The sequence below is a fragment of the Tiliqua scincoides genome, chromosome 3 (genome assembly GCF_035046505.1).
Source record: "Tiliqua scincoides isolate rTilSci1 chromosome 3, rTilSci1.hap2, whole genome shotgun sequence".
NCBI classification, from domain to species: domain Eukaryota; kingdom Metazoa; phylum Chordata; class Lepidosauria; order Squamata; family Scincidae; genus Tiliqua; species Tiliqua scincoides.
The window spans coordinates 17976988-17988483 of record NC_089823.1 but is presented as its reverse complement, the minus strand read 5'-3'; positions in this window follow the sequence as shown (position 1 = coordinate 17988483).

Genomic DNA, 11496 nt, shown 5'->3' with positions numbered 1-11496 from the left:
CAGGCAAGTGGCTGCCAGAGAGATGGCCTTTTTGGTGGTGGCACCCCAGTATTGGAATTCTTTCCTTAGAAATATACTCTAGGTACATCACTGTTGCCTTTTAGATACCAGGCACCTGTTTTCCTGTTTATTATAATTTTCAGAATACATGACACAATAAATTCCAGAACACCCCCCCCCCAGACACCAAAATCTGCAGAGACTGGGCGGAGGGTGTCAGCTGTGGATACCGGGGTCTACTTTGAAACACCTGGAAGCCCCACCTGGAAGAAAAGGTGAGATACAATTTTAACTTGAAAAGGTGAGATAGAATTTTCCTAATAAATACATTTTGTCTAGACTGGATGGCAATACATTGCAATGATCCCAGAAGTCTGGAATACATATGTATATTTACATACTACACTTCCCAAAATCCCTATTCAGCGAGAGTTCTTGGATGGTCCAAGCCTTCCTTTCACCAGAAAGTTGTAGTCACAGTTTACGTGTGGCATTTGCTTCTGTTTCATCCTTCATTTCCTCACTATTCACCACTCACGCATCTTTGTTACTAAGCTCAGCAATGAGGGAATAGAATCTGTTGGAAATTTATAAAGTGTTTTTATTTCCCCACCCCCACGCTTCCTGGACAACTAGTGTGTAATTTGCAAGTAACTTCATGTTCAAAAGGATTCTGGATGGCCTCATAGCTAACTATCAAATTTTAAATGTTATTCTTTCACTGTGACCAGTACTTTCAATTGTTCATTCTCTTCCTCAACTTGGGGTAATTCACTTTTCTGTTTAGTTAAAATTATCCTTGTCATCCAGAATAAAATCTATGTGACTTTCCACTACCTGTGCCCCTTAGAGGATGGTGTTTATATGACTTCGGGCACAATCCTAAGCGGTGGTGTAGCTGGAGGGGGGTGAAGCGCTCAGTCTGGTGGGGGGGCAAGCGGCCCCTCTCTTTGGAGCCATTCCTGGTGGGGGGAGCAAAACGGAGCCAGATGAGTCCGTTTTGCTCCCCCTGCCAGGAATGGCTCCAAAGGGAGGGGTCGCTTGCCCCCCACCAGACTGAGCGTTCTGCCCCCCTCCAGCTACGCCACTTATCCTAAGCCACTTTCCAACACTGACATAAGAGCAATGCAGCTCCGAGGTAAGGGAACAAACATTCCCTTACTTTGAGGATGCCTCCGTGAGTGCTCCCCAACTGCAGGATGCAGCACACTTCCCATTGTCACAGCTAAAATGTGTTAGGATTTGGACCTTCAAGTGATAACTGGCAACAAAATGTTGCAGAGTATCCCCAGTTCCTAATCAGAGTACTCCTGTACTCCTGTCCTGCTCCTACACTGCCCGGCATGGAGCTCACATGCTCTGGTGTATGTCAAGGCCTGCACTGGTGCCGGCGGGATGGTGCAGACCTTCCTGCTGGTACCACTAACTCCTGTGTGTTGGCAACCTTCAGTCTCGAAAGACTATGGTATCGTGCTCTGAATGGTGGTTCTGGAACAGCGTCTAGTGTGGCTGAAAAGGCCAATTCGGGAATGACAATCCCTTCCACGCTGGGAGCAAGTATAGTGTGTCCCTGGTCTGTCTCCCTGGCTATGGGCCTTCCTTCTTTGCCTCTTTGCCTCAGACTGTTGGCCAAGTGTCTCTTCAAACTGGGAAAGGCCATGCTGCACAGCCTGCCTCCAAGCGGGCCACTCAGAGGCCAGGGTTTCCCACCTGTTGAGGTCCACTCCTAAGGCCTTCAGATCCTTCTTGCAGATGTCCTTGTATCACAGCTGTGGTCTACCTGTAGGGCGCTTTCCTTGCATGAGTTCTCCATAGAGGAGATCCTTTGGGATCCGGCCATCATCCATTCTCACGACATGACCGAGCCAACGCAGGCGTCTCTGTTTCAGCAGTGCATACATACTAGGGATTCCAGCACGTTCCAGGACTGTGTTGTTTGGAACTTTGTCCTGCCAGGTGATGCCGAGAATGCGTCGGAGGCAGTGCATGTGGAAAGCGTTCAGTTTCCTCTCCTGTTGTGAGCGAAGAGTCCATGACTCGCTGCAGTACAGAAGTGTACTCAGGACGCAAGCTCTGTAGACCTGGATCTTGGTATGTTCCGTCAGCTTCTTGTTGGACCAGACTCTCTTTGTGAGTCTGGAAAACGTGGTAGCTGCTTTACCAATGCGCTTGTTTAGCTCGGTATCGAGAGAAAGAGTGTCGGAGATCGTTGAGCCAAGGTACGCACACTCCAACGCTGTTGCAAAGCATTTTATGGTGCTTTTGTGTCAAACTATGCTGGCAGAGCATGTACTCTGCTGGCGCAGGGTGACCATTTACTGTGATATAAAGAGCCTGTTGCCATGTTATTCAAGAAAGTAATACATAAGGAGGTTGAGTTTGGGGGCTATGATGAGGGCCAGGTGGTAAATCTCGGGGGGTCATGTTGAGCCCCTGAGCTATCAGTGGCTTGTCTGTAGTATACAATGTTTGTCATGATTTTCTGTATATGGAGGGACCACTGATTTGATTTCTTTAAATACAGTAGTTCCATTGATCTCTGATGCTTGGCATTAAAACTCTTTTGTTCCATGCTTTGGTTTTTTCTCAGTTCCCCATGAAAAGTGCACCCAGTATTATAGACATTGTGTAATTGCCACCCTGTACCAAAAATCTCAGCCAATCTAAGATTCTACATAATTTCAGAGATCCACAGCCCAATCCTATACATGTTTACTCAGAAGTAAATCTCATTAGAGTCAATAGGGCTTACTCCCAGGAAAGTGTGGATAGGATTGGGCTGCCAGTAAGGTGTTAAATCAGTGATTTTCAACCTTTTTTTAAATCTCAGGGCACACTGACAATGTACTAAAATTGACAAGGCACACCATCAGCTTTTTGATAACTGGTAAGGCACACCATGCTGCTGGTGGGGGCCTAACATCCCCCAATAGCCCTAATAATAAATGAGACTCCCCCAAATTCCCATGGTACACCTGCAGACCATTCATGGCACACCAGTGTGCCATGGCACTCTGGTTGAAAATCCCCGTGTTAAATAAATACATCTTTGTCATATATGATTAAAAAAACATGTAGTTTGGGAAAATTTCTGAACAATTTTAAGATATGATCTTCTGTGCCAGAATTCTTTCCAAACCACATATGATCCAATCTGTGGAGATGTTACTGGAAAAGACTGAGAGATGCTCGTGAATACTCATTGACACAGTGCCTTTCCATCTGGTCAGAATTTTGGAAATGCCCGTGTGTCTCAGTTTTGGTTTCTTCTATTAATTAATTAATTAAACTCATGCCCCACTTTTCAATAGCAACACCCATGTCGGCTTATGAGAGCACAATAGCTCACTTTAAAATAAAGCAACATAGTCATCATTTTTACCATGTCTCAACAGCGAGGTGATTCAGGGAACTATATTGAAAGGAACAAGTACTGCCCGAAGGCCTGCAGTCTAAGGCAACACATGAACAAAGGGGAAAGGACACAAAAGGTAGGGGGAAAGGAGAAGGGGAGCGGAGATTAGAAGTCAAGACAGGTTTGCTAGGCCGAGGCATGTTTTCAAACCCTGTTTAAACAGAAGGAGGGAAAGGTGCAGATTGTGAAACTGAAGTCATGCAAACATTACCCAAAAGGCAAGTCAAGGAAAGGACCAAAGCAAAAACAGTTGCTTTTAAGCATCCAGTAAGAAAACAGAAGACCATGAAGGAACTGGAGAAGCCAATGAACGTGGGCAAAATGAGGAATATTAAACTGCACAAATGAAATTTTACGATTTGCAATTTATATAAAATCTCTTCTTTATAGGGAAATTAGGGAACAGTAGAATGTTTCCAAGGTGAGGTTTTGTTAACACCTGCTTTTAATGCCCTAAAGGTTTGACATAAGTGGTTCACTCCCAACGAGAAGATGATTTTCTAAGCGGAATGTGAATGTCATTCACTTTTCACATCATGTCACATCAGGAGCCCATCAAAGATATTTTAGAAGCAAAATGCAAATGTTCAGTTGTGTGCTTGGTTGGCAACCTTCAGTCTCGAAAGACTACGGTGTAAGCCTACAGCACCTGGTTTTCCGAGGCGGTCTCCCATCCAAATACTAACCAGGCCTGAGCCTTCTTAGCTTCAGAGATCAGACAAGATTGGGCATGTGCAGGGTCACAGTACAGATAGGCAACCTGTGCTGTTGTAGGAGGATGGTCTTCTCATACATCAGATAGCAGACAATACTGGCTTTAAAGCTTGATCCTGTCTTTATCTAATGATCAGTGATCCATCCAAAAGAGGGATGCATGACGTAACCGACAGCTAAACGGAACTGAGAAAAAGCAGATTCAAAATCTTAGCGTAGTATGCAAACGAAGTCACTATCCTGCATAGCATTTATTCCTAGTATTCTTGCCCCTGCAGCCTATACATTTATTGCTGCTATGATTAGTCCTGTTTCAAAATACAGCACAAATGATCATCCTCACCGAAGCATTTGTTCTCTGATAAATGGATTCTAAACTGTGACCCTTAAAACCCGAATGGGACTAGCTGGGGCAGGTTGAGATTATCTTGATCATGACCACATCTGAGAGCGGCTTGCTCAAACTTACTTCCACTTTGCTCAGCACAGTAGGAGACGGAAAGCTGTTTCCTCAAAAGGTGTACTTTACTAAGGTCCAAATGTTCCCCAAAGTAAGTTGCAGAAACAACCACCTGGGTGATTTGCATTGAGCATGACATTGTTACAAGGTGGGTGGTAGGGACCTGGGAGAGGATGGGATCAGCAATGACAGCACCCGCTGAATCCTGACCCACCTCCAGGGCCTGATCCGCCTTCCCAGGTTAACACAGACAAGCTGGCACGGGTCTGAGTTGACCTATGGAGGCTACTGGGGCTTTCCCTAGGGCAAGGGCACAAATGTCCTTTCATCCTGCGGAGACCTCCAGCAGCCAAAAATCCCACATGGATGCAGCAGTAGCCATGCTGGTGACACTGCATTGCCACACACGGATTTAGATGAACTGTAGGGCACCTTTTAGCCAAATAGTGTATCATCCTTTACCTGTACTATTACCTAGAGTACTGCTTTAAAGTCCCAATCCTATCCTTTCCCACAGATGTAGGTACACCCCATCCCATGGGGGCGGGGGCAGTGCCAGAGGTCTCCTCTGCATAAGGGAACATTTGTTCCTTTACCTGGGGGCTCTGGCGCTGAAACAGGTCTACCCAGCTTTGCAACAGCAATTTCGCTGGCACAAGTCTGGATGAACTCAGGAAGGTGGATCAAGGCCAGGAAGGGGGAGAGGATGGGATATCAGTGGCACTGCTGCCACCAATACTGCCCCCTTCCAGCCTATGATCCACGCACATTCTACCACGTCCCCTCCCCATTCCTTCCCATTCTGTCCCCTCTCTACCTCCCTCCCATCCCCACTGCACTGACTTACTATCACTGGGGGACACGGAAGATCTGATGGTGGGCTACTGTTGCCACTCACCTCCTGCAGTGGTGGCCTAGCTCTGTGATATGGTATGTCACCTTTTGCTGTACCTTACACTGCTGAAATGCTAGTTCCAGTGGCATAAGGCCCGCTTAGGTTTGGGCTGTGAGGTTCTTGACACAGTATTGACGTAACACTGCCTCATCTAGGTCATACCACTGATCCATTTAAGCCACAATCCTTTACACTCTTACCTTGATCAGTCACACATAGGACTGCACTGTTAACCAAGCTGTGATTGGCAGCAGCTCTCCAAGGTCTTAGGGAGGAATCTCAAGCCTGTGACCTGACACAGGTCTTAGGGAGGAAGGACGAGTGTTTCCTTCCTTCTCTCATTTCTTACTTGTAATCCCACAAGTCTTTGTTTTGCTTTCATCAGATATGAAATGTTTCAACTCGTATCAGATTCCCTGCCACACTTCAATTGTGGGTCAATTGTCAAATTAGCATTTAACCACAGAGCCCTTTGAAATGTGTATGAAAGGTGCTCAGGAACGCAATGAGGTGAAGCAGTAGTGTAGCTAGAGGGGGTGCAAAGCACTAAAGCTTTGCAGGGAGCCTCAGTATGGCATGCAAGAGGCACCTCCCCTCCCCCTCCCCTCTGGATTGGTAAACAACTCCATTTTGCTCCCCCTGCCTGGAATGGCTCTGAAGGGGAGAGGGAGAGGCCACTTGCACACCACAGTGAGGCTCCCTGCAAAGCTTTAGTGCTTTGCACCCCCTCTAACTACGCCACTGAGGTGAAAAGGTGTGATTTTGCAACCAAATGATAGGGGACGTAGAAAATGACAGATCATGCATGAGAATGCAGACGAATAGAAAAGCCATGATGGCTGTTTTCTCAAACAGAACTTCATGAGCAGACACAGTGACTCTCACCATGATGAGATGTTGCTACTGGAGATACCAACTGGAGATTTCCTCTGTGCAAAGCAAGTGCGCTGTCACAGGCTAGTCTTCCAGTGGTCTTGCAGTTATTAATATTACATCACCAAGGAAAAGAAAATCAAAGGTGAAACACAGAGGGAGGGGAAGAGTGGAATGGCATTAAGGCTTGGCAGGTAGATGTTACTGCCACATAGATATTTGGCAGAGACTGGGTATTTGCCCAGGGAACACCAATGTTTTCTAAAACCAATTTCCCAATGTGGGGAGGGAAGAGGGAGAAATTCTGACACGTGGCAAGAAATCTTCATGTCTAATCAAGGAATTTCCAAAACTCCTTCATTTACATAGTTTCCTTTCCTATGTCATAAAACCACTAAAGTCAATTGCTGCCTTTATTTTCATTAAGCAGACGGTCATCAACCACTTACTGTATTAGGCTGAACTGTTTATCTAGCTGAGATGTTGCACTTGGATGCTTTCTTTAGTTGGATCTAAGGATGGGAGGATATATTACGAACCAAACGTCGGTTCCCAAACCCATGTTTTCCACCTATGACAAATGTGGGGGAGGAGCCTCCATGCTCTCTATGGAATCGGCTCATAGCTTTGGTTTTAACTTTGACTTCTCTTTCTTTCAGACTTAACCCTTTCTGTACAAATCCAAGTAGCTCAAAGCTTAATTACTGCTTAGTTGAAAATGCCCGTTGCAAGGGAGGGCACCAGGATGCAGGTGCCTTGTTGTCTTGTGCACTCCTTGAGGCATCTGTGGGCCACTGTGGCATCTGCCACAGATTCCTTGAGGCATCTGATGGGCCACTGTGAGATCCAGGAAGCTGGACTAGATGGGCCTTTGGCCTGATCGAGGGGGGATCTTATTGTCTTATGAAAATATTTTCTGTGTTTCCAGTGATTATTTATATGACAACCAGATCCAGTCTACCTTTTCTGATATTTTATTAAGGAGACTCAGTTGCTTGGTTCTGAAGGAAAATGAAATGAGAATGATAGGAGAAATGTGGACACCATCTTGAAAAGTTGTGAATAAATGAACAAAGCCAGGTAGATTTTCAGGGAGCAATATATTTATGGAGATGGAATACTGAGTAAAATTGATTCAAATCATCTCGTGTGGGTAATGCTAGGAAAATTTTGTTGGATGGGCAGCCCAATCCTAAGCTGCCCAGCGCTGCGGGACCCGGCAGCTCCACAAGGGCTCCCGCCGGATCCAGAGCCTCCCGCGCTACCACAGGAGGCTCCTCGGGACAAGGGGACATTCTTCCCCTTCCCCCAAGTAAGGGAAGCAGTCCTGCAATGGGACTACTCACTTTAGCGGCAACTGTTTGGTCGCCGCTACAGTGAAGGCGCTTGTGTAGGGCGAGCAGCTCTGCCCGAGTGCCCTAGATCCTATGGAGCTCGGCTCCTCGGACCCGCCTCTCCCCCGCCCCCGGGAACACCCCCCACACCCCTGACCACGCCTCCCCCTCCCCAGAACGCTTCCCCCATGCCCCCGATCACGCCCCCATTTCCCATTCCGCAGCCCGGCATTCACCAAGACCGCTGAGCCACAGAATGTGGGTTGCCACTGCGCGCTGGCTCAGTGCCAGCCAGAGCTGAACCAGCTCCAGCGGGAACCCGGCAGTAAGCCCCGCAAACATGCCTTGCGGCACGTTTGCAACTGTGGTACGCGCCGTGGAGGCACAGCGTGGACCACAGGATTGGGCTCTAAGACAAGGAATCAAGAGAGCAGGAGATGGTATCTGCATATGGAGTACCAGCTCCATAGTATCAGAGAGCGATATAAATAAGACTTGTGTTGAACAATGAAAATGCATTGGTAAATCATTTTCCTTTAATTGACTACGATATCTGAGTTGGGTTTTTGCCAAACTAGATATCAAGGAGTGACTGTTTGTCTGACTCGGAGAAAACCCTGGGAGTGTCAAGGCCCTAAAAGTGAGCTGGCTTCCTGAGTTAGAGGTCCACCCAGACTAAATGGCCAAATGTTTTCTGACCTAACTTTTGGGGTGTTTTTTTTAAAAAAAATAAACCTTTGTTCACCCCTATTTCTCTAAGACCATGAACACTTCCCCCCTTTAAATAAATCCCCAATGGGTTTATTTTATACTTAGATTTTTCCTGTTTCCCTTATTTGCCTTATCCACCTGATTCAATTCCTGATTCAAGGGGCAACCCAATTCACTGTAACTCCTATGTGGCAATGCCATGGCACCACCAACATGATGTTCATTGCACCCCACAGGAGAGTTTTGGCCTCCAGAGGGCAAGAAAATATTTGTTCCCTTGTGCTGGGATAAGCTCCGTCACAGTGGCAAACCTCCTCAGACTGGGGCAAAGGTCTGCGATGGTGCTCCCCCATGGGCTGTCGCCACCCCCATGTGAAAATCTGCCCCCTTCCTACTCACCCGAGGCTCATGGAGACTTGCACAACCTGACCCCACATCGGGGAAGCCTCTCTGAGGTTTCCCTATGCTATAAACTGTGCTTTTGGGAAACCGGAAGCACAGTTTCCAATCCCGTCAGGAGCCTCAGAGAGGCTTCCGTGGGGTCCTAGAGGCTCGCATCGGGGCATTTACCCCATCAGACCTAATGGTAGGTCCGCAACTGCCCTGTCAGTCTGGTGGATCTACTCAGACCTGCACCAGTGATATTGCAAAATTTTAAAGTAAAATTTTACCAGTGACACTAGACAGCTGCCTTGAGACTGTTTTGCGTTATGTTGTCTTTTTTTCTTAGAGTACATCATATTTTAATATTGATTATTTTTTGCATAACAAATCTAAAAAATATTCTTTTTTGCCATTTTGCATTCACTTCTACAAAAAAAAACTCAATCTAAAAATCATGACAAAAAATAATAAATGTCTCTTTAGTTGGATCAGGGGAACTTGGGGGAGGGTTTGAATAGTTAAAAGAAGAAAAAGCACACTTCTCTTCCCCATGCCCATCTTCTTCCCCTTGTGTGACATTTTTCTACACACAAAAATGTGACCACAAAGATCGGTCCACTATACACAACAATGCACTATGAACAAACAGAAATTGTGTTACTTGTCAATGAATTAATATTAGAAATATACCAACATCTCCAGTACATGCTCTCTAGGAAAACAGAGCATTCCCTGAATGTGGAATATCAGATCAGTTGAGGACTGGGAATGAAAAACCATCAATTACTCAAGGCTTGAAAGAGTCCTCCTTATCTGCTGTTTTTTCCCTAAACACAGATTATAGCTGTTAATTTGCAAAGGGCTGTGACCAAGAGTCAGAGCTGAGTGTTTCGCTATTGCAGGCATTGAAGCGTCTCCCAAGTGGCTCACCTACTCCTTCCTTCCGAGTGGCAGGTGTGCCAGGACTTTTGGCCTCTTGCTCCTATCACATCAGACTGAGCAGTCAGAAGGGGCTTTTTCTGAGTCAGTTCCTGCAAGAAAGGTCTGTGTTTATTTGTGGTCACTTGTGGAACTTGCAGACATCCCAAAATGAGCTTATAGTAAATTGAGAAAAGAGAACTCTGTGTGTGTGTGTGTGCGCGCGCGCGCGCGCATGCGCACATGCTAAAGTGTACATATGTGGGTTCATATGTGTGAGAGCAATAGCTGCATAGAATTAGGTGGAAATGAGCATAACATACCGAAGTACCAAAGGCATTATAGGTGCCCAATCAAAATTCTATTCTACTCTATCTAAAGGCCAAAAGGCATGAGATGCTAAACTGGCAAGGAGTTAAACTAGGAAGTAGCTTATTTATGTCCAAACACAGTCATAGGGACCCCCAATTCCACTTGAGATCACAGTGCAGGGGGGTTTCACCTCTCCCCCCCTCCACATCATTTCCATGTGGAAAACTGCTCCTCCAAAATTGGCTAGTTTCCCCCCAAGTGGTTTTTTGCTGCATAAGGACAACCGGCAGCTTCAGGAGTAATTTTCTATGTAAATGTAATAAAAGGGGGAACTGTTTTCACTCAAAATGGACGATGATTTTGAGGCTCCATAGCTGACTGGGGGGGGGGCTGCAGCTTTAACAGCATATAAACAGCTGTTGATATCACAGGAAACGGGTTCTGCCAGTTTTCAGCAGAAACTAGCTGTGCATTGTGCTGATTTGCTGGGACGTGTGTGTCATGACCTCATTTCCCTCTCTTCCCAGAGACATCTTTCAGCTTCTACAAAAGAGGCTGGGTTTCTTTCCTTTTTAAAAAAGAAGTATCTGGGGCTTAATGGGGGGGGGGAGGGCTTACTAGGAGGCCCCAGGGTTCATCTTTTCTCCACCCATAGGCATTCTTAATGTACGGTGCCGCAGTGTCCCACCTCTGATGCCCCACCTCTGCATGGTACCCCATGTCTGATGGAGTGTCGTGCCAGGACAAATGGGAACGGTTAAGTAGTGCGATTCAATGGTGCCAGGTAGAAAAGAGCACACTCCACTGCTACCTCTGTTCCACCAACATTGCCCAATAAGCACTCTTCTTTGGATTTTGAGCAAGGCTGAAGAAACAGAAGCAGTAGCAGAACCTCACCTCCACAGGCCACTATGCCAGGTCCCACACGGCCCTCTAATTGGCAGCTGCCCTGGAACAGGAGAAGAAACAGAAAGTTTGCAACCATAAAAACTGAGGGTTTGAGGGCAGAAAGGAACATCAAAATAAGAGGACACCTCTTATCACGTATTTCATGTTTGACTGTGATATCCTTCAAAACAACTGGGGCTGCAATCCTATACACACACTATCCTGGATGTAAGTCCCACTGAATAGAATACTTCTGAGTAGTAATGCATATGATTGTGCTCTAAGAATTGTACTAATTCCGCTCATAACAACAACAACAACACATAGTGTGTTCACGAACATGCCTGAAAATTGTAGACATTTTTTTTTCCACATTGGCAGCCCAATCCTAACCTACCCTGGAACAGGCAGGCTGGTGGGCCTGTCCACATTTAGAGCAGGGTTGGGGCCCAAAGCGGCTCCATCCAGGGCAAGGGGAACCGCTTCAGGTAAAGCCTCAGCACCGCAATGGGGCTACTCAGATCTGCGCCACCTTTTGAAGTGGTACAGATCTCAGCAGCCCGGAGCTGCCCTGGGCTGCCCAGAACCAGAG